The sequence below is a fragment of the Rhipicephalus sanguineus genome, chromosome 4 (genome assembly GCF_013339695.2).
Source record: "Rhipicephalus sanguineus isolate Rsan-2018 chromosome 4, BIME_Rsan_1.4, whole genome shotgun sequence".
NCBI classification, from domain to species: domain Eukaryota; kingdom Metazoa; phylum Arthropoda; class Arachnida; order Ixodida; family Ixodidae; genus Rhipicephalus; species Rhipicephalus sanguineus.
The window spans coordinates 105,951,040-105,978,440 of record NC_051179.1 but is presented as its reverse complement, the minus strand read 5'-3'; the positions used below and the strand labels follow the sequence as shown (position 1 = coordinate 105,978,440).

Sequence of the window (27,401 nt, the reverse complement as noted above, 5' to 3'; positions counted from 1 at the left end):
AAATTAGTTCCTTGGACAGCGTTCATGAGGCATGTGTAATATAGAAGGGTCACAGGCATCATTTCAAGCAGATGGTCTCATCGATAGATTCATGTTTTTTGTTTGGTGCGACGAAAGATGACGTCACGGACGAGGGCGTGGCGCCGTCAAGATGTATGAACCTGTCAAAAGAGTTCACACATACTCAGAGAGCTGTGACCGCTGGATACGCGACAACAAATTCCACAAAGCACTTATTTAATTCGTGCACTGCAAAGGACTCGCAGCACACATGTAATAGAGATATAGACACAGAGTTTAATGCCTTAACGGCAAGTTTATATCGCAATAAAAAATACACAAAGCCCTATGTGAATGCGAAAGCAAGCCTTGCCATCTTTTTAAGCTGATTTTCTACTCATCCTCTTTTAATATATAGCAAGCAGGCCGTTCCCTAATTCCGATCAAATTAAAATGTCAGTCACGACTAGCCTAGGCTGTCACCTATCTGTTATAATATCAAATATAGCTAAGAATGTCATGTGCAAGTGACGTGCGCTGGTCAGAGTGCAGTACGTTCGTTTCAAGCATTCGCGGCATATACTTTCTGTGTCAAGCTTCCGTCAAGCAAACTTGATGAATCCAATTACAAATGTTCCAAACAGGATTCACTTCATAGAACAGATCAAATTCTGACAAGCATTGTCGTTCTAAAAAAAGTTTGTCTGCAATCTTGGTCGTCACGTGTATGAGCTTGTACGGGTATATAACACGAGCGACCAAATGCTCGCAGAGCACTTCGACCTAAAGGAGCATTCGGAGACAACTGAGGCCTCGGTTTTTCGAAAGGTAAGGCGTCATTTCATTCTCAATGTGAAGGTGTGGTTAGTACTGGCCCTTACATGTCTTAAAGTATAAATGCAGCTGTTTCTTCGCTTTAGCAGACTAAAACTTCCCTGTGATAGCCAGCGCAATTGATTTCTTAAGGTTGACTGGCACAAAAGGCACACGTCATTCGTACAAGGAATCGATGTACGCAACTGCAAGTTTACCAATTTTAAAGCAATTGATATGAAATATTACGTTCGGACACACATTAAAGCATTCAACAATAGGTGATATTTTTTTAAGTAAGCCTTTATGCGGTTACTTTCCAAGTATGACAGACAAACATTCTCAATTTGTATGGCGTAATTATTAAATATTACATGGCAGAAGGCTTGATTTGATCGGTTGACCTGAATAATTTTCTTGTGTCTTCGAAATCGTCGAGATAGGAAGAAATGGGAAGGCACTACTTTTTCAAACTAAACAATGTTTCTTATAAATGGTGGTAGTTGTGGTTTTCCTGGCGGTAATTTTGTGTGTACCAGCTTTGTAGTGAGGCCTTATAGTCTCGCTTCAAAGCAGTTAATACAGTCTCGCTTCAAAGCAGTTAATACAAAGTGATCCCACATTCGGGACGATGACGTGTTCGAGCACCTAATTCAATGATGCAAGTCATGACCCAGAATTGTATGAATACTTTGTTGTTAGTTTTACACTGACACATCCTCTTGACCAGAGATGGTTCCTACTTAAATGGAGCAGTCAGTATACTTTCCTAATAGTGTGGAGTTCGTGCGCATAGGCTACGTGCTTAACCTGAAAGAACTATAATATTGCATAAAGCTGCTTCCGTAGAAAAATTGTTAAAAAAAAACCAACACAGAGAAAGCAACATTAAGTGCAGGCAACCACAGAGAAATATAACAAGTTCTAATGTGGAAACATCATGCTCTATTCGGAAAAGTATTGCATGATGCGGATCAGGCAAGACACTTCTTCCAACGCTATCTCTGCGCCATGTCAAGAAGCCACGTCAGTGCTTTCGTTTTATACAACCGGAAATCGAGAACGTCTATTTGTTTGCATCCGCGGTCATAACCTAGATGTACAGAGTCGTCCACATTTAAGCTGAACACCTCATTAGTATTCAAGACCTCATTGAAGCTATTGTTTAATACATAATTCGGAAAATCATTACTGTGTTTGTCGACACCACGATTAGACGTTCTATAACGGGCATTGCACTCGTGAAGTATAAGAAACGTTCTAGTTTTACCGGTTTGAATACTAATGAGGTGTTCAGCTTAGATGTGGTCGACCCTGTACGTGTAAAGAGGGGCCGTATTTTCTACCTTGCTTAGGTATTTGAAGAATGTTTAAATGTTGTCGTAATGCCTTAAGTGCTGTGCTTTTAAGAGCAAAAAAACCATATAGTTAAGGCACAGGGAGTAGTCGGCGACTGCGGATTAACCTGGGGCTCTTTCTCCTGCAAGTAAATGCGGGTGTTCTCTCATTTCGGCTTCATCAAAAAGCAGTCGCCATGTCCAGGAATCGAACCCAAGTCCTCAGTCTTAGCAGCGCGATATTATAGCCGTTGAGGGACGAGGGTGGGTCTGTTCGACAATATACGACATACGGAGATGTGAAAGCAACAAATACATGGGACTAGTATAATGCAGCAGTGACAAAATTAGCGCCCTTCATTTTCGATCCCCAGTTACTGCCAAGAAGGAAAACATGCAGCTGAAAGTTATCCTCGTGGGCTTGACCATCTTGGGTCTCATTGTTGCTGGTGAGTTCTCTTTTTCTGGGGTTACAACAGCCTTCCAAAAGCAAGAACATTACCTTCGTAATGTTGTGTGCGGCTTCTGAACATTCGCTGTACCTTGGGAATCTAGACATCGTAGCGAAGCAGCGTTAAAAAAAACGGAAGCTTGAAAAGTATCTCAGGTCGTTTGTAGACTTTTTTTGTAAAACTTCTCATGCGTGCTGGTTCAAGTGCTCAGTGCGACATTATGTCTTTGGCGGTCGCTATTCATTGGTGCCCCCGTAAGTAAATATTTTTGGGAAAATCGGATAACCTTTCCCTTTTTCGTTATGAGTAATGGTATTGTGCTAACGTTTTCGGCGACGCGCATTCTTTTTATCGCAGACATCATATTGCTTTTCATGTGTTTTCTTTACGAAAGCATTGTTCTTTCCCGAGTACATGAATTTACCCATGTCCAGCTACAAATGACAGAAACAAGTTCAGCGCGACAATGTGTACACTTCGCTTTAACAAGAACACTGTGATTGATTTGCTGTTACAGCCCAAGTCTTTCAACACGATACGAACTATAAGAAGACCAATGCCCATGAACGCGTAATCTAGGATATTTTTCGTACGATCATTGCGTGTGCTAATAATGTCCCGTACGATCAATATTATTGTGATTGTTCGGGATGTCATAAATGTCTTGTTGAGGGTGTGGTTGTCTCGCTCCATCATCTGCTTCATTTTTTCCCCAGAGAGCGCTGCCGTGCCGACCAGCAACAGTGCCAATGAAGCCGAAGCCAGGTTTGAATACGACCCTGCTGAGCGGGTAGAGCATGGCAACGCTGAGGAGGCACGCCAGCTCAGCGAGGGATGCATGGCATCCCTGTGCGGCTAGTAACATGCTGGAAAGAAATGGCATGTTGGCAAGAATGTCGTACGTGCGATAAAACTAGATCGTTTAGAAATTAACGCGGAATCGACCACTACACATCACATTCCAGTGCCGAAAGCTGATGTCCGCTGATTGATGTTGAAGGCGCTATTGAATTAAATAAAGTTGCTTCGTAAAAAAGCGTTCGTGCTGGGACTTCAAATGGCACAGTGGATCAGGGATGAAAGTATTTACAGTGGCACGGCCTTTGAAGCGCTACCTGCTCCGAAAAGAGCGGTTCTCAGATGGCCTAGGTAACTCCCAGGAAAAATGCACTTATGACAACTGTATTCGCAAATACTTCATGGAAAGAATATAACGGAGTCACTGGAAGACGGATACTTAGTGGTCAACAGTGGGTGAACGTGTGATGTCAAATTATGATTCAGCTGTACTGCATGACACATTCGTCCTCTCTGCCTTCTTTACGAGACATTACCGCCTCACTGCATGCCCCCGCGGTGGCTCAGCAGTTTGGGTACACGACTGCTGACAGGAAAGACGCGGGTTTGATCCCGGCAGCTGCAGTCGCTTTCCCAGAGAGTGGAAATACCAGAAGTCCGTGTGTTTTGCGATGTCAGTGCACGTTAGAGCACCGCAGGTGGTCGAAATTAGCCGGAGCCTTTCACTACGGAGTCTCTCAAAGCCTGACTCCCTTTTGAAACAATGAGATATCTAAACTAACCAAGCGTCGGACTGAAGCTTTCCTTATTGTCTAACTTTTGATAAGGCGTTGCCCTGATAGCCGATGGCTTCTGAATGTAGGTATCGTACATTATATGCGGTTTTTGAGAGACCCAGCGGAGAATACAAGGCAACAAGACTACTTCCGCATTAAGGAAAAGAAAATTCATGGGCCTCCCTACGCTCTAGCAGGGAAACAAGAAGCAGACAACTGAAATTCCAGCGTCATAGAGCAACCGTGAATGCACATGCTCATAGCCGCGGAAACGAGCCACACCACCCATGAATACAGCACGCTGCACAATGTACTTGCAGTAAGGAACACTTTTTCCTGTGCCCTTTTGCTATGACCGATCAGGCTATCTGAGCTTCATTCTAGATTCTGCTACGTGATCAACCGGCTGCACAAACTTGCCTTTGCAGGCCGCCATAGTACACAGGCAACCCATATCTTTGAAGCCGTTTCCATCGCCAGGCATGCGCTATGTGCATTGTTAATCAAAATAGTTATCCTACTTTATATCCATTTCCCGACAAAGCACTCTTCCGATGCCCTTCCGAATAGCCCTGACCTATGAAATCTTCAGTAGTGATATTCATATCGACCCGTTTATCCCGCACATATGCCGAAAAGTTATGGGGCCAGACTTCCACTGCTGGGTTAATTCACTGTCTGTTTCGATTTAAGGTACCATTCGCGATCACTTATTTTCACCCTGCTTCTCAGCTGACATAGCACTCATCCCAACGTTCGTAATACTGGCTTTGTAAAGACAATGGTTCGCGTTAATTCAATGCTAGATTTACTTTATGCGTCACGCTGTGGGGTGCACCACATGAGCGCGCGAGCTGCGCGTCCATTGCGCCTTGGCAGCATTTGTGTCAGTATCAAAATATAAATGGCAACTGCGGCGCGAGGGAGGAGCATAGTCGACAACACTTCCAATTGAAAACCAACGCTCTTACAGCGATAAACCAAAAGGTTGCTTTACTCAGCATTTCGGAGGTGTTTCATTGAAATTTGGCGAGCGATTATCACCATTCGACAACTTGCTGTCTAATAAGGCTAATGTGCTTTCTATGGTATCTGTTTACATTCACGAACACCTTCTCAAAATTTTCTCAAGAAAACTCTGTCTAGCAGAATTCAGCTAACATAAAGCAGGTTAGTCGTACTCATTAAGTATCAATCAACATTGTCAATTAGCGCTACTGCAGAATGACCTTCTTAGCACATTCCTGTCGGTAGTCACGGAAAAGCTGGAGTTCTAGCTATTCATACTCCGGAGTTTAGGTCACCCTACCTATTCAATACAACACCATTTCTAAGAGGAAAATATCTGTCCCCGAAAGTAATTATCCCTATTACTTTTGGCATAGTTCCTGATGTACCAATGCCACTAGCATTAACCTATACAAATACCACGTGTGCTGCAAAGTTATTCACATTAGGGCCAGCAACACTAAGGAATTGGATATGCTGGGCACATGTCTGTATCAGAGGCGTGGGTGGAGGGGGGTTCAAGTTTTCAGATTCCGCTGGAAATTTTCTGATGACAGCAGTTCCTCACTCAGCTATCAGTCAAGTAGACGGGCAGGTACTTCCTGTGTCACGCAGTTTCGAAGCAAACTAGGTGAATGCAATTACGACCATGCGAAACAGGATACACCGCATTTAACCGACTAAACACTACTTTTGCCTCCACGTGCATAAACTTGGACACGTGGAAATATTTATCGACTAACCATTCACAGAGTACTTACATACTCTCCCGGTGAAAGTATGCCTTGAAGAAAAATGCATATTCGTGCATTGGACAACGAAAGGAGGACTCTCCACTGTAGAAAAAAACTGGCAACATTCGAGAATGAGTTTATTCAGTGTGGGGATACCGTATTGTTCTTGATGCGATGCAAAAAAAAAAAAAAAAAAACTAAGGAAAAGATTAACTCATACCGACTACGGCACACCATCACAGCAAAGTCAACAAGAAATACCATTTTGCATGCTTCTCCTTCGGGGCCTCCACAACTTCGGGAAGACGTGTTTGCCAAAGACACAAGTGCACACCAAGACGACATCAGCAAGCAAGCATTTTATGGAAGTTGTATGTGTCGCACATGCGATGTGTATTGATACCAAGTAGGACGTGGTATCTCGATCAATTTATTCAATGAATTGACAAAACTGAATGCATTCCGAATAGAGTTAACTAAAGAAGAGTGAGATCAATAAAGAAACCTCAACACGCAGTAGAGACAGGTAGAAAGACGAGACAATTCCCACCTCTTTCTCTGTGGCTTTCGGCGCAGGCCGACGCATCTAGGTGAGGTTGGGGCATGAACTCCGAGATTTTGGTGCCTTGGCCTGAACAAAGGATGGCCTTCGATATGGCGTCGTAGAATCTCACAAGTCGCGCCTAACTAAGTAGTAGGACGCCGAGCAGTAGAAAGGTGAGAGTAAATGCAATGGCGAGCCGTTGATTACGTGCGGTGACGAGCAATGACTATTGCATCGTTAGGGCCCCCCACCTGGTTTGGGCGTGGCCTCTGAGATCGTAACGCCGTCAGAGCGACATTGGGTGTCGCAAGGCGGTCAAGCGAAGCCAAGGCAGCAAGATTTAGTGGCCTGCGCTTCGTGTGCCTCGCAGTGTAGAATAAGCTGCGAAGTCGGCGCGCTGTCTGGTGCGGCTCTGCTTTCTCGGTCACGGCAGAGACATTATGTTACCCTTCTCTCTGATGTTCGATATCATTGGTGGTACTCAGGTTTCGCGGTAATGTGCAGGGCCAAGCGCAAAACGGAAGCGAAACACCAGTTGGATTAACACAGAACGCAGCGGAAGTAAAGGCACCAGGTGCGCCAGGTGCAGAGGCGCACGATGCCGACCGTATAGACATTTTAACAACGCAGCTGATTAAGCGGACCGTTAGTCGGTGCAAAGCGAACAGAAAACTGTCATCGTTACGCACCGACACGCCCTCTCTTCGTCGTCTTCTCCATCTTCTGCTTCGCTATGAGAACACTCGCGCCGACTTGTCGGGCGTGGAACGCAATAACTCTGATGGGCGAGAGAACGAGTACAGTGATAGCGAGAAAGAAAGAGGAATAGAGAGAAAGAAAGTGCACAAAGGCGGATGTAACTGGCAGAAAGACAGGGCAATAAGAATTCACAGTTTCGCCGCAAGGGCGAAGCAATGAATGCGATAGCAAGAAATGGAAATGTCACACGAAGAACCAGAAGCAGCTCGATACTTGCAGCGTGCCGCTGAAGCACAAAGAAGGGCGCCCTAAAGAACGCACAGGCATGAACAGGGCCAGCGTGAACTACCAACTGTCACAGTTCTTACGCCTATGTGCTTGAGCAACACGCTGCAAGTGTCGACAATGGAGAATCAGACGCTTGCTTGCTTGCTTGACCCTTTATTCTTGGCTCTTGCTCACTACTGGGGATTGGCCATGAAACCGGCGGTTAATATAAGTTGGGAAATTTAGAATTTAGACGCTCTTAGATATTTCTTCTTTTTTTTTTAAACTGCGGTGCGTGGAATGAATTTCTGTGTCTCCTACCACGGGGGGCGTCGATGCAAGGTGTACCTAAGGTCCCTCCATAATTTTTAAGGTAGCGACATCTGCCGCGCGCGCCACCTAGAAAGTTCCTGTAGCAGACGACGCCCAGGTTAAAGCAGGGCATTCAGCTGGTGGAAAAATATCTGCACATGCTAGGAAATAAAAGCTACTGATGCCTGACTGTAATGAAGGCCGAAATAAGGCCCCAAAATGCTAAAGCTGTGCCTTTATTTCAAATAAACATTGAAAAAGAGAGCGGAAAAAATGTTTCGTCGCCTACATTTGGCACGTTTACATCTCGTTTATTCGCGCTCGTATTACATTGCATTTGGAAACGACTTTCTCAACATGTTGTAAAACGAAGTTAACAACGCGCGCAGAGATAGAAAAGTATAACAGTAGAACTCACTGCCGAAATTTATGAACTTTTATCTCTATAACAATAATAATAATTGCTGGGGTTTTACGTGCCAAAACCACGAGATGAGTAAGAGGCACGCCGTAGTGGACTGCTCCTGTAATTTGGCGACTACCTGGGATTCTATTACGTGCACTGAATACGCGCCGTACACGAGCCTCTAGCATTTTCGCCTCCATCGAAAATGCGACCGCCGAGGCCGGGATCGAACCGCGTCTTTCCGGTCAGCAGCCGAGCACCGTAACCGCAGTAACTGTCATACCACGGCGGCGGACAAATTTTGATCGCGTGCAACACAATGCGGATATCTGTCGGCGAGTTAGTGCGCTTCCCTCGCTTTATTTACTTGCATGCTAGGTTCGTACTGCATGACCTACGTCAGCGGGTTCATAAAGCACTAGAATGAATAATCTCGACAAATGTGGGCCATCAAAACCAGCGCGCACGAATAAAATGCTATTGCAGCTCGGCACATGCACGCGTATGCTTTTTCTTGCGCCTTTGTGTCGCGCTACTTACCTCGCATAGTCGTGCAGTGGCCGACGGTTCGAAGTCTTTCCGTCCAATTCTGTGCAACCACACTTTTCTTCTGGTTAGGTTCTGTTTGCCCCGCGGGATGCAAAATAACTTCTTGCCGTCTTCCGTCCGGTTTCGGCACCCAAACGCGCAGCAACAAGGCATATCGGACTTTGCAGAACAAAATCACCGCACAACGTGCATAGCGGAACAGGCGAAGCGAGCGCTCTCCTCCAGGGGCGCGGGAACCTTCATGGCGGGGCAAGGTCACGTGTCACAGATCAGCCTATCGCGGGCGCCGTCGGCTTCATGAAAGCTTTTCGATACTTTTGAATTTATTGAGGGACTTTAGGTGTACCCGGTGTCCTTTGTCTTTTTCTTTTCCTTTGACATCCCGAGTGGGTACATAAAATGGCCACTCTCAAGGGCAGTATTCGAAGTGAAATAAAATTAGGAGCGCTGCGTCTGCAAGTGTCGACAATGGAGACTCAGACGCTCTTAGATATTTCTTTTTTCTTTTAAACTGTGGCGCGTGGAGTTACCCCCTGCGTCTCCAGCCACACGGAGGCGTTATGATGCAAGGTGTTCCCGATGTTCTTTCTTTTTTTTTTCCTTCTACATCACGAGTGGGTACAGAAAAGGGCCACTTTGTCGTGCGCGAACCAAGGGCAGTTTTCAAATTGAAAGAAAATTAGGAGCCTTGTGTGATGGAAAACACGCTCACGCTCCTCCGAGATTTGCTTACCACCAGCGGTACATGGTGTATATAAATAGCTCGCCGTTATTTCGCGGGCGCATACATGGCGTGTGGCTGAGTTGTCTAACGCAGAGCGCTGGGGAGCGAGGGGTTCCTGGTTCGAATCCGCGGCCGGGTACTTCAGAATTTTTGTCTTCTGCTTTATTTCTCTTTGTGCCCTCTTCATATATATACATATACATATCCGGGACATTTTATTGCTATCGCAATAAAAGTTAAAGCACGAGTGATACAGCCTGTACAATGATAGCGGCAAGCACTGTTGTCGGTCGCTGTTAATCTGTTTATCGGTAGAACGCATCGTCATTTATACATCAGTAATCGAACCTTCCAGCGTTATCGCTGGTTCTTACGTAAGTTATTAAATAAAATTGACTGTTAGCTTCCTGTGCGTAATCTTAAGAGAATGACCTCAAACCATAGCGAAGCTTCCCATATATCTGCGGTTTTTGGCGAGCGTCATTAACAGTATTTGTGGGTGAAACCCGAACACGTCATAACAGCGATAAACGCGCGTAACAATGCCCCCCCTCCCCTCTCCCGCCTAAAAAAGCACCACCCCGATGCTTAAAACAGAACATGGAATTGAAAAATCCATGAAATACGAAGGAACAAAAATACAGCAAGCAAAATCTAGAGTGCTCAGGTTCTTTAACGCCCATGGAAGGGCTTAAGGCGCACGACATGAACAAATTCAGGTCGTGCGCTGTGCCGCTGAGAGCTAAATATGCCGTCCGGAACGACCTCGTAGTCCAGTGCACCGAGACGTGTAAGTACGTTGTAAGGGCTGAGGCTGAACTATCAGCGACAGTAGCGAACTTCTTTCCGAGGGAGGGGGGGATGTTGAACGATGTTTTAGGTGTGTTCGTGCGTGGTTTTGTCTGCGCGCGTGTAGATATATACATGCAACACAAACCGATATCCAAGAGGCGTGGTTGACCCCCTCTCCACTTAGGCTACGTATGTGATGGGCAAAGAAGCTTCTCGTTAAGTTCGCGTCGGTGTATCGCCGTCTAGACCCACGCACGTTCACCGGGCTGGTATTCCAAGTGGCGTCGTCACAGATTCTAGTGGTGGCTGTCGATCGTCTGCTGATTCTTGATGCATAGAAGGGCGAGCAGTACGGCTTCTTCGGCGCTAAGGTAGAGTGCAACGTCCAGGTTGTCCTCGTCGCTGACAGTCGGTAGCACGGCGTGAAGCGTCGTTAAGGGGATTCTTCCGTGAACGGCGTCACGTGCGTTGTTTCTTGCATTGCAGTTTTATAAGCGAAGGTTTTGTACGGAAGGATGGCTTCTCATGGCTTGTGGTCGACGACGACGTACATTGCCAGCATGTCGGTAACGGTTTTATTTAGCCGCTCGGTGAGGCCATTCGTCTGTGGGTGGTAGGCAGTTGTCCGTCGGTGACTTGTCTCCCTGTATTTCAAGATGGCTTAGTTAGGCCCACTATAAAAGCTGAACATCTGCCGGTGACGACGACGTCCAGAGCACCGTGATGCAGCAGGACGTTCTCAACGAAGAATTTCGCTACTTCTGCGGCAATACCTTTAGGCAGTCTCTCGCGTCGCTGATAGTCTCGGTATGTCCTTACATAGCGAGCGATGCCGGTGGCAAGGCGCGGCCTGTAGCACGTTTCCTAAATTCTCGGAAGCGTTCGGGAAACATCGTGTTCAGCCTTCGGGTCTTGTGTAGGGCCTGGAGATCTTCTGGTCGCAGTGCTGAAGGTACCATGAGGAAGTAGTTATCTCGGACCGGTGAGAAGTTCTTCCTTAGAAGAACTTCGTTTTGTTAGCAAAACAACGTCAATCTTCGTCTAAATGCGTTGGATGCAACGGTGGTATTGCCTTCTAAGCATACTGCCAAGAACCTCAGGTCTGTATCACTTCGTTGTTGTTCGACGAAGTCGTCGACACTGATGAGTTCAAGGAAGGTGTCCTAGTCGAGATAATCATGGGGCGGTGGGTCAACAGGTGTGCGGGACAAGCAGGTGGCATCAGAATCCTTACGGCCGGACTTGTAAACCACGATGATGCTAAATTCGCCCGCAGAAGTGACGCCGAAGTGAAAAAAAGCCGGCAGATCCCACGCATTGTGGGAGTCGATGTAATGCGAAGCATCCAGGAAAGAGCTGCATACATCGTCTTCTTTGTCAGTAAGGAAAATGCGTGTCATGGTTTTCATGTTAACTCCTATTATTTATGTTCGTCACACAGTAATGTCGCGCAATAACAACTTCGGGGTAGATCAAGCTAGCGAAACGGCCGCCAGCGCACCATGAGCGTGGTACGTAAGTCATGCTGTACATGACACGTGTGTCATGATTTTCATGTTAACTCGTGTTATTTATGTTCGTCACACAGTCACGTCGCAAGATACCAATTTTGGTGTATATCAAGATAGCGAAACGGCCGCCAGCGCACCATGAGCATGGCACGTAAACCATGCTCTACATGATATTCGTGACATGATTTTCATGCTAACTCGTGTTATTTATGTTTGTCACACAGTCACGTCGCAAGATACCAATTTTGGTGTATATCAAGCTAGCGAAACGGCCACCAGCGCCCCATGAGCGTGGTACACAAGTGATGCTGTACATGGCACGCGTGTCATAATTTTCATGTTAACTCCTGTTATTTATATTCGTCACACCGTCACGTCGGAAGATACCAATTTTGGTATATATCAAGCTAGAGAAACGGCCGCCAGCGCCCCATGAGCGTGGCACGTAAGTCATGCTGTACATGACATTCGTGTGATGATTTTCATGTTAACGCGTGTTATTTATGTTCGTTACACAGTTACGTCGCGAGATACCAATTTTGGTGTATATCAAGCTAGTGAAACGGCCGCAGCGCACCATGAGCGTGGCATGTAAATCATGCTGTACATGACATGCGTGTCATGATTTTCATGTTATGACTTGTCATTTCTGTTCGTCATACTGTCATGTTACACCATACCAATTTTGGTGTACATTCGATTAACCAAGCGACCAGGAGAGCACAAAGTCGTAGGCGGATAGATAGATAGATAGATAGATAGATAGATAGATAGATAGATAGATAGATAGATAGATAGATAGATAGATAGATAGATAGATAGATAGATAGATAGATAGATAGATAGATAGATAGATAGATAGATAGATAGATAGATAGATACGCTCAAAGTCGCAGAAGTTCGCTAAGAAATGCTTCGCATTTAAAATATGGGCGCGTATATACAAGTGTCCATAACGCGAAACATAGTGTACATGGGCAGTCCAGGTCGTCAACGTGAACGGACCATCAGGAACCAGTGGGTCTCTGGCGGGTGGCTCTGGGAGCTGCGTAGCGGCCGAGAGTCGTGACGAAAACAAGCTGTCGGAAGTAGAAGGTGGTGTTGATGACGTAGGTGTCGTAGTCGGACGAAGGAAATCCGCTGGGCACGGCACAAGCCCGATCGACGACGGTATGGTTGTGCGCTCTCCTGGTGCAGGCGACTCGAGCACACAGTGGCGTGAAGGCGGGAGACCCCATGGACGGTAGAGTAAAAGAAACGTTGAAGTCGTTATACCAAACCCAAGCGCCGCGTTGTGTGGTGGACGTACGCGGGGGGCGGATGGGAGTGGTTCCAACGATCGCGCAACGCGAACCACACGGGATGGTGTCGGGGTTTCCTGCACGCGCGTGGCCATCGATGGACGCTGGCACGCAGAGTGGCTCTGAACTGGGTCAGTAGCGAGACCGACTGTGGCTCAATCTGACGTCGAAACTTTCCATGCTGGCCTAATAATAATAATATCTGGGGTTTAACGTCCCAAAACCACGATATGATTATGAGAGACGCCGTATTGGAGGGCTCCGGAAATTTCGACCATCTGGTGTTCTTTAACGTGCACCTAAATCTAAGTACACGGGCCTCTACCATTTCGCCTCCATCGAAATGCGACCGCCGCTGCCGGGATCGAACCCGCGACCTTCGGGTCAGCAGCCGAGCACCGTAACCGCTATACCACAGCGGCGGACTTCCATGCTGGCCTGAACGATGGCGACACTTGGGGAGGGGCGTGGGTGCTGTTGCAGTTCTATAAGCTCGTGGCCTTATGTTGGTCCGATTGCTCTTGAGCGGCAGTTGCTCGTGGGAACGGATGTTGGGGATGACAGCAAGCGCACTGGACAGGGAAGTGAACCGGGAAAGTGGGTCAACTACAGTAACTGAAAATGCTTGCGTGGCCGGTTCACTATGAGGGGCGGCAGGCTGATTGTCCGCCTGCGTGGCAGACACGCGGTCTGCTCTACCTGTAGCGAGCCAGATCAGCGGTCCTCGAGAGTTTTGGTCGCGCTTGCAGCATCCTGCGCGTTCGGCTGTGGCTGGTGAGGGGTGGGAACCTCTGCTGCGGCAGATTTCGAGGACGATGGTGGTCGCCGCTGGCAAGATTCGTAAGGTGTCCAGTTTGATGAAAAGTCGGGTTGGTTGGACACCGTGGACGGCGATGCCTCTCTGACTGGGGTGTAATAGCGGGCGAGACGATGTCCGTGGCCGTGGTAGACTCCACGTGCGGCAAGGTAGCCGTCGTGGAGCCTCACGTGTCAAAGGTCGTGGAGGTCTCTGAAGGTGTCAGATGGCCGGCACGCCTGAAGGACCATCGGTCAAGGCTGTCGAAAATAGTGACCTCTCAGTGAACATGATGGCAGATGGCAGCAGCAACGACCTGTACATGATGGCCGATGGCAGCAGCAAAGACCTCTACCTCGTGGGTTGGGTAGGTGGGGCGCGGGAATCGATGCGCTGGCGGCGGGATGTGAGGTCATAGGAGGCGTAGCTGGGGGGTTACGTCTTGGGCAAGGGAGGGCTGTGGCCCAATTGGTACTGCTCGCGGCGACGGACGGGGAGACTGGCTCACTGGAAGCGGGTGGCAGGTTTCCCCGTAGCAGGCCAGCACCGCAGCGCAGAAGTGGTCGTATAGCAGCGGGCTGGAGGTCGACGCGGCAGCGAGATGACGCTGCTCACCTGGGAGGGCATGCAGGAAGACGGCGCGCATCAGCGGTTGTGTGGTGACGTCATTCAATGCGCAAATGGCATAAAGCTGCACTAACCACGCTCGGGGTAGACCAGGCGGAACGGCGGCAGTGGCGGGCAGAGTGGCGTAAGCATGGCAGCATGCCACTCGTCGAAGGGCGTGTTTTTCCAGGCCACCAATGTAGCGTGAGACGTGAAACGAAGTGAAGGCGACCGACGTGGCCGTACTGTTGTCTCGCCACTTTATTACAAGGCTAAGCGGAGCGGCGGGCGCTGCAGGCGTCAAGTTCGCCAGGAGCGTGAGCGCATTCTACTCTGTCTCGCGCCTCGAGCTCTGGGCATGAGCTGCGCGAGAGGCGCGGCGTGGTGACTGGAAAGTTATGATGATGATGAAGGGCGATTATGATGGCACTAGAGTGGCAAGACTCTCCTTTTCTATCGTCCAATATTTTGCTTCCGACTTTAAAAGCGACCGGCCAGCGTAACTTACGCCTATTTTAAGTGCATCCTTCCTCTCAACTAACACAGCACCGAGGCATACACTACTGTCGTCAGTGTGTATTTCGGTGTGTGCATCTTTGTGGAAGTGGGCAAGAATCGGTCAGGACTGAAGATGTCCTTTGAGTTCTTGTAATTCTTCATCTTGGCACGTTTGCTATTAGAACTCGACGTCTGTCTTCATTAGGTTAGTAAGTGGCTCGGCGATGCGGGAAAAGTTCTTTACAAAGCGCGTGGCATAGGCACACAGATCATGAAATCGGCGTACCGTCTTCATGTAACCGTGTGGTGGTAATGTAGCGGTGCCAGTGGTTTTCTGGGGACCGGGGTGCACTCCAGCTCAACTGATTGATCGAATGTCCAAGGAAGAGCGGCTCTTCGTATGCAAAGCGGCACTTTTGCGGCTTCAGTGTAAGACCGGATGACCTGGTTGCTTGAAGGACTGTTCCAAGGCGCCGGAGGTGTTAGTCAAAACTTGATGCGAAGACGACGACGTGATCCAAGTAGACAAGACAAGTCTGCCAGCACTGTGTAGATCACGCATTGGAATGTCGCAGGTGCAGAGAACAGTCCAACCGGCACCATCTTAAACTGCAAGAGGCCGTCTGGCGGTCTGGCGTGATGAATGCGGTTCCTGTCATCGACTACAAGTTGCCAGTAGCCCGTCTACAAGTCCATGGACGAGAACTACATTGCGTCGCCTAGCCGGTTCAACGTGTCGTGTATCCGTGGGATGGGCTACACATCCTTTTTCGTGACCTTGTCCAAGCAACGATAGTCCGCGCAGAACCGCAGGGATCCATCGTGCTTTGGGATGCTAGTATAATGTCGTTCCGCAGCATCAATGAGGCTTGTTTTATGTTTTGTCGTTCACGCGTCGCAACGCGATAGGCACTCTGACGGAGTGGACGAGCACTTTCTTAAGTTATGATACGGTGCTTCGCAAGTGACATCTGCCGATTCCTTGACGACGACAGAAAACATTCCCAGTCATTTTGAAAAAGCCTTGGGTGCTATCCCTGTTTGCAAGCCGGAGAGTCTGGGTTGGTCTCGAATATCGGTTCAGGCATTCGGCTTACCGTTTCAGTTCCAGCGGTGTCCAAGAAGGCAAAGGCATCGCTGACGGCCCCAATTTTTTCTAGATGCGCTATCTTCGTGCCCTAGTTGCGGCGTTTGAACTCGTGGCTGAAGTTCTTCAGTATCACAATTTCTTTTCCTTCATTATTCGAGAAATTCCGCGCGCGACACTAATTTCTTGGTCTATCAGCTGGTGTCGATCATTCTGGATAATGCCTTTTATGTGAGGTGATGTTCTTGCGCCTGCGTGTATCAGGACCCCCGAATGTGGCGCACTCGTTACTCGAGTACGTTCAAGGAACGGTTACACTGGTCTTTATCCAGAGTGGCGTCGCTTTGTCTGTTGATAGCGTTATCGACATGGTTCTTAAGCCGATGACTATGCCGTATAGGTTTAAGTGCGTGCCTAGGATGACATCACTCGAGCGCTGCTCCAGAATTACGAAGCTCGTAGGATAAGTCGGGTCTTTAATCGTGACTCTGCTGTGCAGATTCCAGCCGGCGTTATCAGGTGGCCTCCAGATGTGCGGATTTCGGTGACTTCCAGACCGTCTTAACTTTCTTCAACTTCGTAGCGAAAGGTCCGCTGATGACGGAGTAGTCGGCGCCGGAGTAACCAAAGCGACGATGTTGTGACCGTCGATAAGCACATAGAGGTCACTAGTTCGTCGTCTGGCGTTACGGCTAGGTCGCTGTGTCGGATCACGGCTGCGTCTTCTTTCTCGAATACTTCTGCGTTGTGTCGTCTGGTCTAGTTTTGGCGAAGTCCCCTCAATAAGGCTTTGTCTGCTAAACGGCGAGGTAGCGTCTGGTGATTCCCAAATCGTCGTCGTCGCCGACGGAGAATCTTAGGGTTGGGCCGGTGTGCTGCCGGCGATGCCGCGAGAGGTTGCGGCCAGGCGACGGCGAACGGGATGGTCGTCGTCGTTGACGTTGTCCTCCGGCGATGTAGTTGGCGATGTCCCGAGGTCGTTCACCTGGCTGCAGACACGGCATGTTCACGGCGAAACCACGCAGTCCCATCTCACGGTACTGGAAGCGGCAGTATGTGTGGCCGTCTTCACCGCAGTGGTGAAGACGGCCGCACATACCGCCAGGCGGTGGTTGGGGTACGCCAGACGTCAGTCTCTCTCGAAGCGTAGCGACGTCGACAGGAGGGCGGGATGGCGTCGGTGGGAGTAGTGGTGTTTCACGACACAGTTGCAGCGGTGCGTTGTCTTCACCTGGTCGTGGATGGAATGCATGACGACGGACTGCAGCAGAATAGCTCATATCTTCCAGATGAGGCTGTGGTGCTTCGGGAATTCCCAGCGATTGCTGGACTTCCTCACGAAAGATTTCGGTGATCGAATCCACCTGAGCTTGCGGTCTGGGGAACATCTTCTGCAGCTCCTTACGCACGACCGCTCTGATTGTCTCGCGCAGGTCATTGATTCCAAGAACTTGAACATCGCCGTCGCTCCTCGTGGGCATGCGGCGGTTGTATTGCCTGGTGCGGATTTCTAGCGCCGTTTCAATTGTTGTGACCTCCTAAAGAAATTTGGAGACCGTCATCGGCGGGTTGTGCAAAAGTCCGGCGAAATGTTCTGCCTTCACTACCGGCATCAGGAAGCGAACCTTTTTTTCTTCGGAAATGCCGGGGTCAGCATGGTGGAATAGGCGAGTGATTTCTTCGGTGTACATCCCGATGTTCTCTAAGTTTGAACAGCGCGATTGAACGCACACAGAGTAGAACACACACACACACGCAGCGCCGACTTTCAAGTGGAAATGTTTATTTTCATATTCAGGTTGCGCATAGATATACATACGCGAGCAGGTGAAAACAAAGCAAGAAAGATACAGAACGAGGACCGAAATGCGCACGCGGGACCCAAACGGAGAAGGCAGTCACTTTTATGGGTTTTACAGCGAAAGCTGTTATGAGATCATTTCACCGGCCGTTTTTTGCGCCGTAGTTGTCCGCCGCCGCCGCCGCCGGTGTCCGTAACCAGTATCGCTCGAAATAAGAAAAAAACGAAATAAGAAAAAAATTCCAGGATGGAACGAGGTTCGAACCTGGGTCCTCTGCGTGGGAGCCCAGTATTCAACCTCTGAGCCATGCCGGTTTTTTTTTCTTTGTAACCTCTGAGCCATGCCGGTGCTTGAAACTACTTTGCAAAAAGGTCCTATACAGGCTTCATCTCGGGAAGGAACCACATTAGCATGTGCAATATAGCGTGGTAGAAGAGTAAAATAAGCACCAAGCGTCGCACAACGCGAATTCTGTAACCAGGCGGCACAAAATGCGAATTGCGCAACGAGTAGGTTGTTGAATGCTTCCAACCCATTACAAAGGGCTCTGCCATAATCATTCGTCGTCATCAGGCACAACATCAACAAAGTGCGCATAATGCCTTACATGCGTTTAGCAGGTACCACGACTCTGCGTAGAATGACGAAAAATCGCACAGTGCCTGCTGCCCTACTTCTCAAAAATTACAATGATTTATAGCGTAGTGGTTTCCTCGCAAGTACACTTGTATTGGTTGCCAAGGAAGCCCATAAGCGCATGATCCATTTCCTCGGAGTCTAAGTAAAGTTCTTCGCCCCCCCCCCCGTCTCTCTCCCACGTCAACGTATGTTATACAGCATGACGGGCGAGGGAAATAGCGACCGGGCGTTACCTAATGCAAATTATATAACTGGTGGGCCGTTTAAAGCTTCCAACCCATTACACAGGGCTGAGCCATAATTCTTCATCGTCATCAGTCGTCGCGTCAACAAACTGCACATAATGCCTTACAGACGTGTAGCTGGTGCCTCGCTTCTCCGCAGAATGGCGAATAATGGCTTGGTAGGTGCTTCCCAACTTCACCAAAATTGTGATTTATGGCGTAGTGGGTACCTTTCTAGTGTACTTGTATTGTAGCCCCAAGAGAGCTTACAACGGGCTCTAGAAACGCCGCTCTTCCAGCTTTCGCTGGGTCTGTGCTGCGATTTCAGCGCAGGCCTGGCGTTTTTTTGTTGTAAAAAATATAATAAAAGTGACTGCCCTCACCGTGTGATACTGTCCGAAAACGACATATGGCAGAAGTGTTTGACATTGTTTTTGCAGAAGCTTTTGAAGACGCTTCCTGTTAATGATCCTTATTTGGTAGTTAATTCGGGGCAAGTTGTTCAATTTTTAAAGGTCAGGCAGGGCCAGGACCTACTCGTCTTTTCGATTGACGTTTAAGATCTGTTCTACTCGGTCCCCCAGACAGAATTCGTGACGTGTTGCCGAGAGTATTGCCAGGTTGGGGACTATCGGATTCCAGAACGCTTCCGGCTGGTCCCGTGAACAGTTTTTAGAGCTCCTTCACTTTTATGTTAACTCCACCTACTCAACTTGGGACGACCACATTATGAAAAAGAAATTGGCATATGTATTGGATCAATAAAACTTGCTGCTGGGCGAGTTCGTTCATACTTGCAAGGAAGGAATATTGATGCTCACACATATAAAACACGGACTCAGGAGACTCGGACGAGCGGCGTTGAAAGTTTGAAAGTTGAGTTGAACGTTTGCGCTCCTCCGAGTCTCCTGAGTCCATGTTTTTATATGTGTGCGCATCAATATTCTTTCCTTGCATGTATTCGGTCATCCATCGCTCCCTGTTTGAGCGACCTATTTCTGACTAACCGCAACAAGCTCCTCTACGATCGTTTAATCAGTACGGACGTCGTTGGCGTCTTCAGATCTGTAGACGATTACCCCAATTATTTTACGCAGTGACTCGAAAAACTTTGACTCGGGGGTCACAAGAACCCTGACTATTTTTTGCTGAGGTGTTGTCCCCTCTCTTACCGACGCATGAAGTCCCGAAGGGCAATTTCATAAGATTTTTGGAAATACGACTGTATTGCTGTTCAAGAGGCGTTTGTTGGAGCTATGAGCCAAGAGTTAATAAGCCGTTGTGTTAACCAAAGGTTGAAGGAGCACAAATACAACGTGACAAAAGTAATTTCAGGGCACCTTGCCCTGAAATTACTTTTGTTCATTCACTGTCAAAAATGCGTCTATTTCCCGATGTTAAAAAAAACGAGTATTCTGAACAAGGCTAAAGATAGATTGACAAGGAAAATTATTGAAGCCTGTGAAATAGAAAAAATGAATGATAAGTGAGTCAGCATGTCATCTTTGTCACTGTCCGAAAAGGAAATGACATTTCTTGATCCGTCACCCTAGTTTGGTTGCAAAAGGTTGTGATTGCGGCAACACATGCGCGTTTGGGTCCTTGTTCTGTATCTTTTTTGCTTTGTTTTCACCTGCTCGCGTATGTATATATATCCGCCACGTGCATATGAAATTAAACATTTCCGGTTGAAAGTCAGCGGTGTGTGTGTGTGTCCGTCCGTGTTCTATCGCACTGTTCAAACTTAACATGATAAGCCAAGTAGCCCGCCAACGCACTTTGGCCGATGTTCTCGTTGGGGAGCTCCCCAACGAGAAAACCGCACGTGTCTCCAGAAGGGTTTCAGGCCTCTCTTTCCGGAGGATGTTCGTAAAGGTGTTCAGAAATAAGGTGCGGAAGAGGTCCCATGTCGTTAGAGTGGACTCTCGATTCTCAATCAAGGTGCTACCACCGTATTTGTAATTACCTTGTACATAAACCATTCCTTCAAGGAAAAACTTGAGTGTTCTTGGTAGTGCTTATGGAACAATAAAATGCTCAGTAATCTCCGGATAATTAAGCGATATCATAAAACCAGGCAACTAATAGGACAAGTTTGACGGACGAGTGCTATTCTCTACCCATTCAATGCTGAAATTTGGGCTAGTTGGCGATAAGTGAACTGAGAAATCTTAACAAACTACAAAACACACACGAAGAGAAGACGCAGAATATTGGGCTAGTTGACGATAAATGAATTTAGAAATCTTAACATGTACAACAAACAGAAAGAGCAGACGCAGAATTTTGGGTTGTTGGCAATAACTGAACTTAGAAATCTTGACAATTACAAAAAAAGACACATATAGATGACGCACATTTTTGGGCTCATTGGCAATACCTTAACCTAGAAATCCTAACAAATACAGAAACACACAAGAAGGAGACGCAAAACTTTCGGCTATTTGGCGATAACTACGCTTAGAAATCTTCACAAAAAATACACGAGGTGAAGACGCAGAATTTTGGCATAATTGGCGCTAACTGAACATAGAATTGCTAACAAGTACAAAAACACACAAGGAGAATACGTAGAAGTTAGGGCTAGCTGGTAATCATTGTGCTTATAAATCTTAACAAGACCATTAAACACACAAGGAGAAGAAAAGTAGACAGGATGGGCGCTTAACGTCCAATGGCTAGCTCCCGTCATGTCCACGTGTTGCTTCCTTGTATGAGAGTGGCTTCGCGCTTGTTAAGATATCAGGAAGAACAACTCCGAGTAATGGAGACGCTTCTTTTCGAGCACTTCTGAAAGAGAGCAGCGAGCAAGGACGAAGGCCAAAGAAGTGGAACGAAAAACAGGCGCTGACTTATGAGTGAGTTCTTTATTACGAAGGGAACATGAATGCGTGCTATGTAAAGCCGTTAAACCATCGCGTATGACAAGGAGCTTGAGAATACTTCGAGGTAGCGGGCATTAGATTTAACAAGAATTGCATAGTCAATGAGCATCACACAACACCGCACGCGAAAAGCTAACGCCAGACGCACTGCTGTTTGCGATAGCTGCGGCGTCAAAGATTTCGTGAGCATCATTGCAGTGCTTGCGGACCGAGCACTGTGAAGTGCTCCTTCCTTTAGCTCTCCGTTTATGGTGTTCACTGAAGAGGAGGGACTAAATATTAGCAACCACAGCCATACTGTGGTTGCTAATATTTAGTCTATATTTGATATAAACTCGTCGCCGCTCTTTTGAGACATGATGCTTTTGTCATGCACCTTGTTGTTATGCTTCCCGAGCATGGAATTCAGAAAAAAGTCAGCATAGTTATTGGTCCCACTTCTTTGGACTTTATCCTCTGTTTACGTCCAGAACTCGAAAAGAAGCGTCCCCATTACTCAGAGTTGTTTTTCCACTGATGTAAATTAAACAGATGACATGTAGAATCACGGGCCGGAGACCAAATTAAAGTGTTTTTAAAGCCTAATCTCACGTCGCCCTGTAAGATAAGCGGATAGAGGCTGTATCAGCTTACTGTCACGGGGGATTTACTATTAAACTTATATGACACTCTCATTTCCAAGTGATGTGAACCGGTCATCGTTAAGTGCATTCTTGTCAAGTAATCGCGGATCATACTTTCCTTGTCACACTGTTTTCAAGCAGCCTAGATGAACGGAATGTAATCGCAGTTCCTATTTCTGGGTCGTGCTGTTTGCAAGCAACCTAGATGGATACAATTTCCGGAATGCGAAAGAGGTTACACTTCACTGATACGGTCAAATTGTGACAAGGTGGACCGTCCTAAAGAATGTTCACTGAAATGTTTTTGTGCACGTGGGTGGACCTGTACCTGTATAAAACACGAGGCATGAGCTATTCAACGAGCACTGAAAACTCAAGGAAGCTTTGGAAACAGCTCAGCCGGAGTCATTTCGCAAGGTGAGGCGTAATATCTTTTTCGTGTAAAGAAGTGCTGACGATTGTTCCACAGATGCCAAAAAGCACAAATTTGTTTTACAGCGGGGCGGTTAAGCATTTCTTTATGCCGCGTGGCGTGACCTGAATACAATAATAATAACGAACCGGCACGCGTTCCCTTCATCCTCTTCTTCATTCTCTGCTTCGCCCCCAGATCATGTGCGCCGATTTGTCCGGCGTAGGACGCAGCAACTCTGATGGGCGAGAGAACGAGTGCGGAGAGAGACAGAAAGATAGAGAAAGGGCGAAAGAGAGAGAAAGAAAAGGAAGAGAGAGAGGAAGAGATAGACGACGAGGAAACGAGTACACTGCAGAGATAATAAGAACAGCGCAAACGTAAAGCACGGAACGAAGACGGAACATACAAGAACATGTAACTACCTACAGCAACAATCAGCAAGACAAAGGAAAAGAAAGAAGATTATGTTATACCCACTTGACGACTCAGCCTTTTCAAAGATCTAATAGCGCAAGTGTTTGCTTGATAGTGCTAGAGATGCCACGCTCACATGCCTATTTCTCGCACGTGCCATGTTTAAAGCCTTTATAATCTCCCGAAAATGCTTGTCCGTGTGACGACTGATAATTTCACTCCGTTTAAAAAAGGGCTCGTATGACCCGGGTGGACCTTGTGGCCCAGATACAGTTCCACACTGTCGACAATGCATCTTTAGGTGTCCCTGTTTGCTTTCATTAACACTGTAGTGGTGTTCCCTTAACATGCTCTTGACACATCTGCCTGTCAGCCCACTATACTCATGGATGGCTACAAGATGGTACGTATAGGTATTTATACGTGGCAAAAGCAAGAACTAAAGAGTTGATAGTGAGCGCTCGTGTTATCGTGTATGTTCCCTCCTCGTTCTGCGCTTTACGTTCGCGCTATACTTACCATCATGATTCATCAACTTGTACTCAGTAGCTTCCCTACTAAGTGCAGAGCGAAAGAGACATAAAGAGATAGAAAAATAGAATTACAGTAATCGAGATAAAGAAACGAAAGAATCAGAGAAAAAGATAAATAGTCAAAGAAAGAAATAGCCAGAGAGAAAAAGAGCTGTAAAAGATCAGTGACCAAAAGAAATAGAAAAAAGAAAGCAAGCATAGCCCTGTATAATGTAGTGTAGCAAGCTGTGGGAAAGAGTAATGAGAGTGAGGAGGAGAGAAGGGAGAATGTCAGAGGGCAAAGCATGCAAAGCAGTCTTGTATAGTATAGTATATATAGTATAGCAAGGGGTGTGAATGGTAAGTTAGGCAGAAGAGGAGGGAAAGGAGAAGGGCAATGCCACGAGTTCCTCTGCTTCCTTAGCCTTCGCACCACATGTGAGTAGCTGCCGCAAGTTCTTGGCTCAGCGCCATGACAGCAGCGCTTACACGCGCGCCAGCTGCAGCCGTTCTGATATTGTAAGTTTCGACGACGTGCGTTTTCGCCTGGTTGCTCACGTGTTCACAGTTTTTGTTCCTTCAAACGCTGTACTTTGATCTGATGCAGTTCGTCGCCAGATGTCCCTGAGACGAAAACCATGTGAAAATGGAAGCCGTGGAAGCTTACAATAAAGTAGCGGTTGCAGCTGGCACGCGTGTGTGTACTCCTTCGATAGCACCCAGCCTAGATGGCGCCCGTAACTAAGGCAGAAGGCATCGCTGTGCCTATATATATATATATATATATATATATATATATATATATATATATATATATATATATATATATATATATATATATATATATATATATATATGTATATATATATATATATATAATATAATGCTCATCTCCGCATTAAACAGTGAATAGTTGGCGTTGATGTGTACTTTATGTGTTTTTTGTCGAGGTATCCAGTACTTTTGTATATTTGGGTAAAGAAAGTTGATCATGTTTAACCAACTAGGTTGTCAGGTTTTTCCAAAGAATAAATTCATAGGCTTCACGATCATAAACCGCGTTGTGATTACGACGCAGGATGTCGAGATCGAGTTCGGGTTAATTTTGACAGCTTGGTCATCTTGATTGTGAGGGTAAATCTCAATGTGTCGGTATTCTGCAATGTTGCCCTTATCGAAATGCTGTCGATATTGCATGTAATCGAACCCAAGTCCTCCTGCTTGACAGCACTATACCATATCCGCAAGGAGACTAAAATATGTCTGCGCCTAGATATATCGTTTCGACTTGGGAACAAGAGAAATACATCAGATTGTTTTACGTAGCGTTGCCAAATGCATTTTCCTTGTTTTATTTCCAGCAAAAACAAAAGACAAACATGCACTTTAAAGGTATGCTTGTGGGCCTGACCATTCTTGGTCTCATTGTTGCAGGTGAGTTTCTGAGGATAGTATAATAATAATTACTGAGATTCAACGTCCCAAATCCACGATATGATTATAAGGGACACCGTTCAAGAGGGATCCGTAAATTCTGACCCCCTGGGTTCCTTCAACCTGCACCTTATTAGATGCGAACATCTTATGCTCGGGGCAGTGTCCGTTCTGCGGCGTCCGCACCCATACTGCGCATGCGCCATCTCTCCCCCCTCTCGTCGCGCTCACGCGCGGAGGTGAGGTGGAGGAGGTGGCGTGGGCTCTGCCTCTGCTTCGTTTCTCCTCTCCCGTTTCTCTCTCTCCGCCACAGCTGTGCGCCCGTATATAATGCGGCGCGCGCTGGTCCCCGTTGTACTCTCCTTCGCAACGGCGCTATGGACGCTCGCGAAGCTGAACGTGAACGGCAACGCGGGCAGGCGAATCTTGAAGCTGCGAGGCTTCGAAAGCGCGAGTTCGCTGGGCTTCCGTCATTCGAGCTCTGTGCAGCGGTGTGCGAAACGCTATGAACAACGCCAACGTCGGTGCTAGTTGCAGCGGCAGCGCCACCACCGCGGAGCAGAGGAAGGCTCGGGAAGCCGAACCTAAACGTCTGCGTCGGCAAGCGGTAATTCAAAAGCCTCGACAACCACCGTCTCATAAGTCACATAAGAGAAAGGGAAACTCGATGCGCACCCCGCGCGATGCTTTCGCAACTTCTAAATACACGAGCCTCAAGCACTTTTGCTTCCATGGAAAATGACGCCTTGGCGGCTGGGATTCGATCGCGCGACCTTCGGGTCAGCAGGTGATGCGATGCAGTCAGCGAGGACCTGCATACAACGCACTGTTTTCTTTGAGGAAAAACAAGGCATTCATGTTGTGACATGACGCTGACTGTCTCATGTTTGTAATGCATGTCATGAATGCACGATCTGGTATATACCATGCTAATGAAACGGATATCGTGATGTATAGAATGCATATTGTGTCATTCTTAATATACTCATGCCATGCCATACGAATATTTACACATATCAAGTTATTGAAAGGACCGCTAGCGCACCATGAGCGTGGAACGTAAATCATGCTTTACATCACAAGCATGCCATGATTTTCATGTTAATACTTGTCATTTATGTTAGAGAGTCATGTCACGCCACACAAATTTTGGCATCAAGCTAGGGGAACGGCCGCGAGCGCACAATCAGCATGTAAATCACGCCGTACATGACATGGATATCATGATATTCATTTACAACCTCTCACTTGTGTTCGCCGTGCAGTCCTGTCGCGCCATAGCAAGTTTGGTATATATCACCTGAACGAAACGGCCGCGAGAGCACCAAAACCGTGGCATGTACATAATGGCATTGATGACATGCATGACATAGGAGTGAGGCTGTTAGTTAGTGAACAGTGAATACGCTCTGGCTATTTTCTCAGCAAGTTTCTTTGCTTTCTTTCATTTTTATGCTAGTGGCTCTTTACTTTCCTTCGTTTCATGTTTTCAATTGTGTCTTGTACGTGTATTTCTTGTGTTAAACCTTGCACCTCCTGCTTGGGTCCCACGGCCCGCACTCTGATGGATATAAATAAATAGATAAATAAATAAATAAATAAGTAAATAAATAAATAAATTAATAAATAAAATAGTACTAACTCAAAACGTGGGTCTCTTTCTAAGTAGGCAGTAACTCCACTAGGAACATAGTAACTGTACTAACATTAGTGGACTACAATTACTTAACAAGACCTTAAGGTCTCTTTTGTTTATATGTGCTGTGTGCATTGCCACATCGTGCTGATTCTATTAAAATAGCATATATGCCATCAAGTAAACATTTGGGCGGCTTGCGCTAGTGGCGCAACCCTGTTCTAAGAGTGGAGCTTGTCCTTCTCTTTTCTTTTCTCCAGAAGGCACACGCATTCAAGAGACACCTAAATTGCACATCTCTCGTGTCAAGCTCAGTGCGTGTGCTCGCCACAGGCCTTATTATCCGGCAGTTACTAAGCGATGCACCAAAATGTACTATAACTATCGTCATTATTCTATTGTACGTAGGCAAATGGAAACCGTCTTAACTTACAGTCAATCCTTGCCCACAAAAGCACAATCTCGAATAATGTTATTCTCAGGATTATTTCTTAACCTGATAACGACCCGAACAATCACATTGTAATTTGAATTTTCGGGAGGTCATTTCTGGCTCATTGAAGGTATTCACGTCTCGCTCCATTATGTCCCTCGTTTTTTTTTTCAGGGAGTAATGCCCTGCCGGACAGCAGCAGTGCCGCTGAGGCCGATGCCAGGGCTGAACCCAACTCTTTCGAACGCGCAGAGGAACGCGACTTGGAGGAGGCACGCCAGTTCAGTCAAGGATGCATGGAATCCCTGTGCCGCTAGTAACACGATGCAAATAAAGGCACATTGGAACGAACGTCGTACACGTGATAAAAATAG

At 47.1% G+C, this 27,401-nt stretch overlaps 2 long non-coding RNA genes across 3 annotated transcripts; both read left to right on the top strand.

The window, feature by feature from the left end:
- The first annotated feature begins 803 nt into the window (after window positions 1–803).
- On the top strand, window positions 804–27,396 carry LOC119390522 (uncharacterized). 2 transcript variants are annotated; one of them, XR_007416020.1, is made up of 3 exons: window positions 804–828; window positions 24,886–24,958; window positions 27,202–27,396. It is a non-coding gene; the product is annotated as an uncharacterized LOC119390522 (long non-coding RNA). The 2 variants fall into 2 exon arrangements; XR_005183345.1 differs by lacking the exon at window positions 804–828 and adding an exon at window positions 22,489–22,600 and having other exon boundaries at window positions 27,202–27,395.
- LOC125758402 (uncharacterized) lies at window positions 2,523–3,640 on the top strand. The gene is made up of 2 exons (XR_007416019.1): window positions 2,523–2,599; window positions 3,319–3,640. It is a non-coding gene; the product is annotated as an uncharacterized LOC125758402 (long non-coding RNA).
- Window positions 27,397–27,401: the final 5 nt, after the last annotated feature.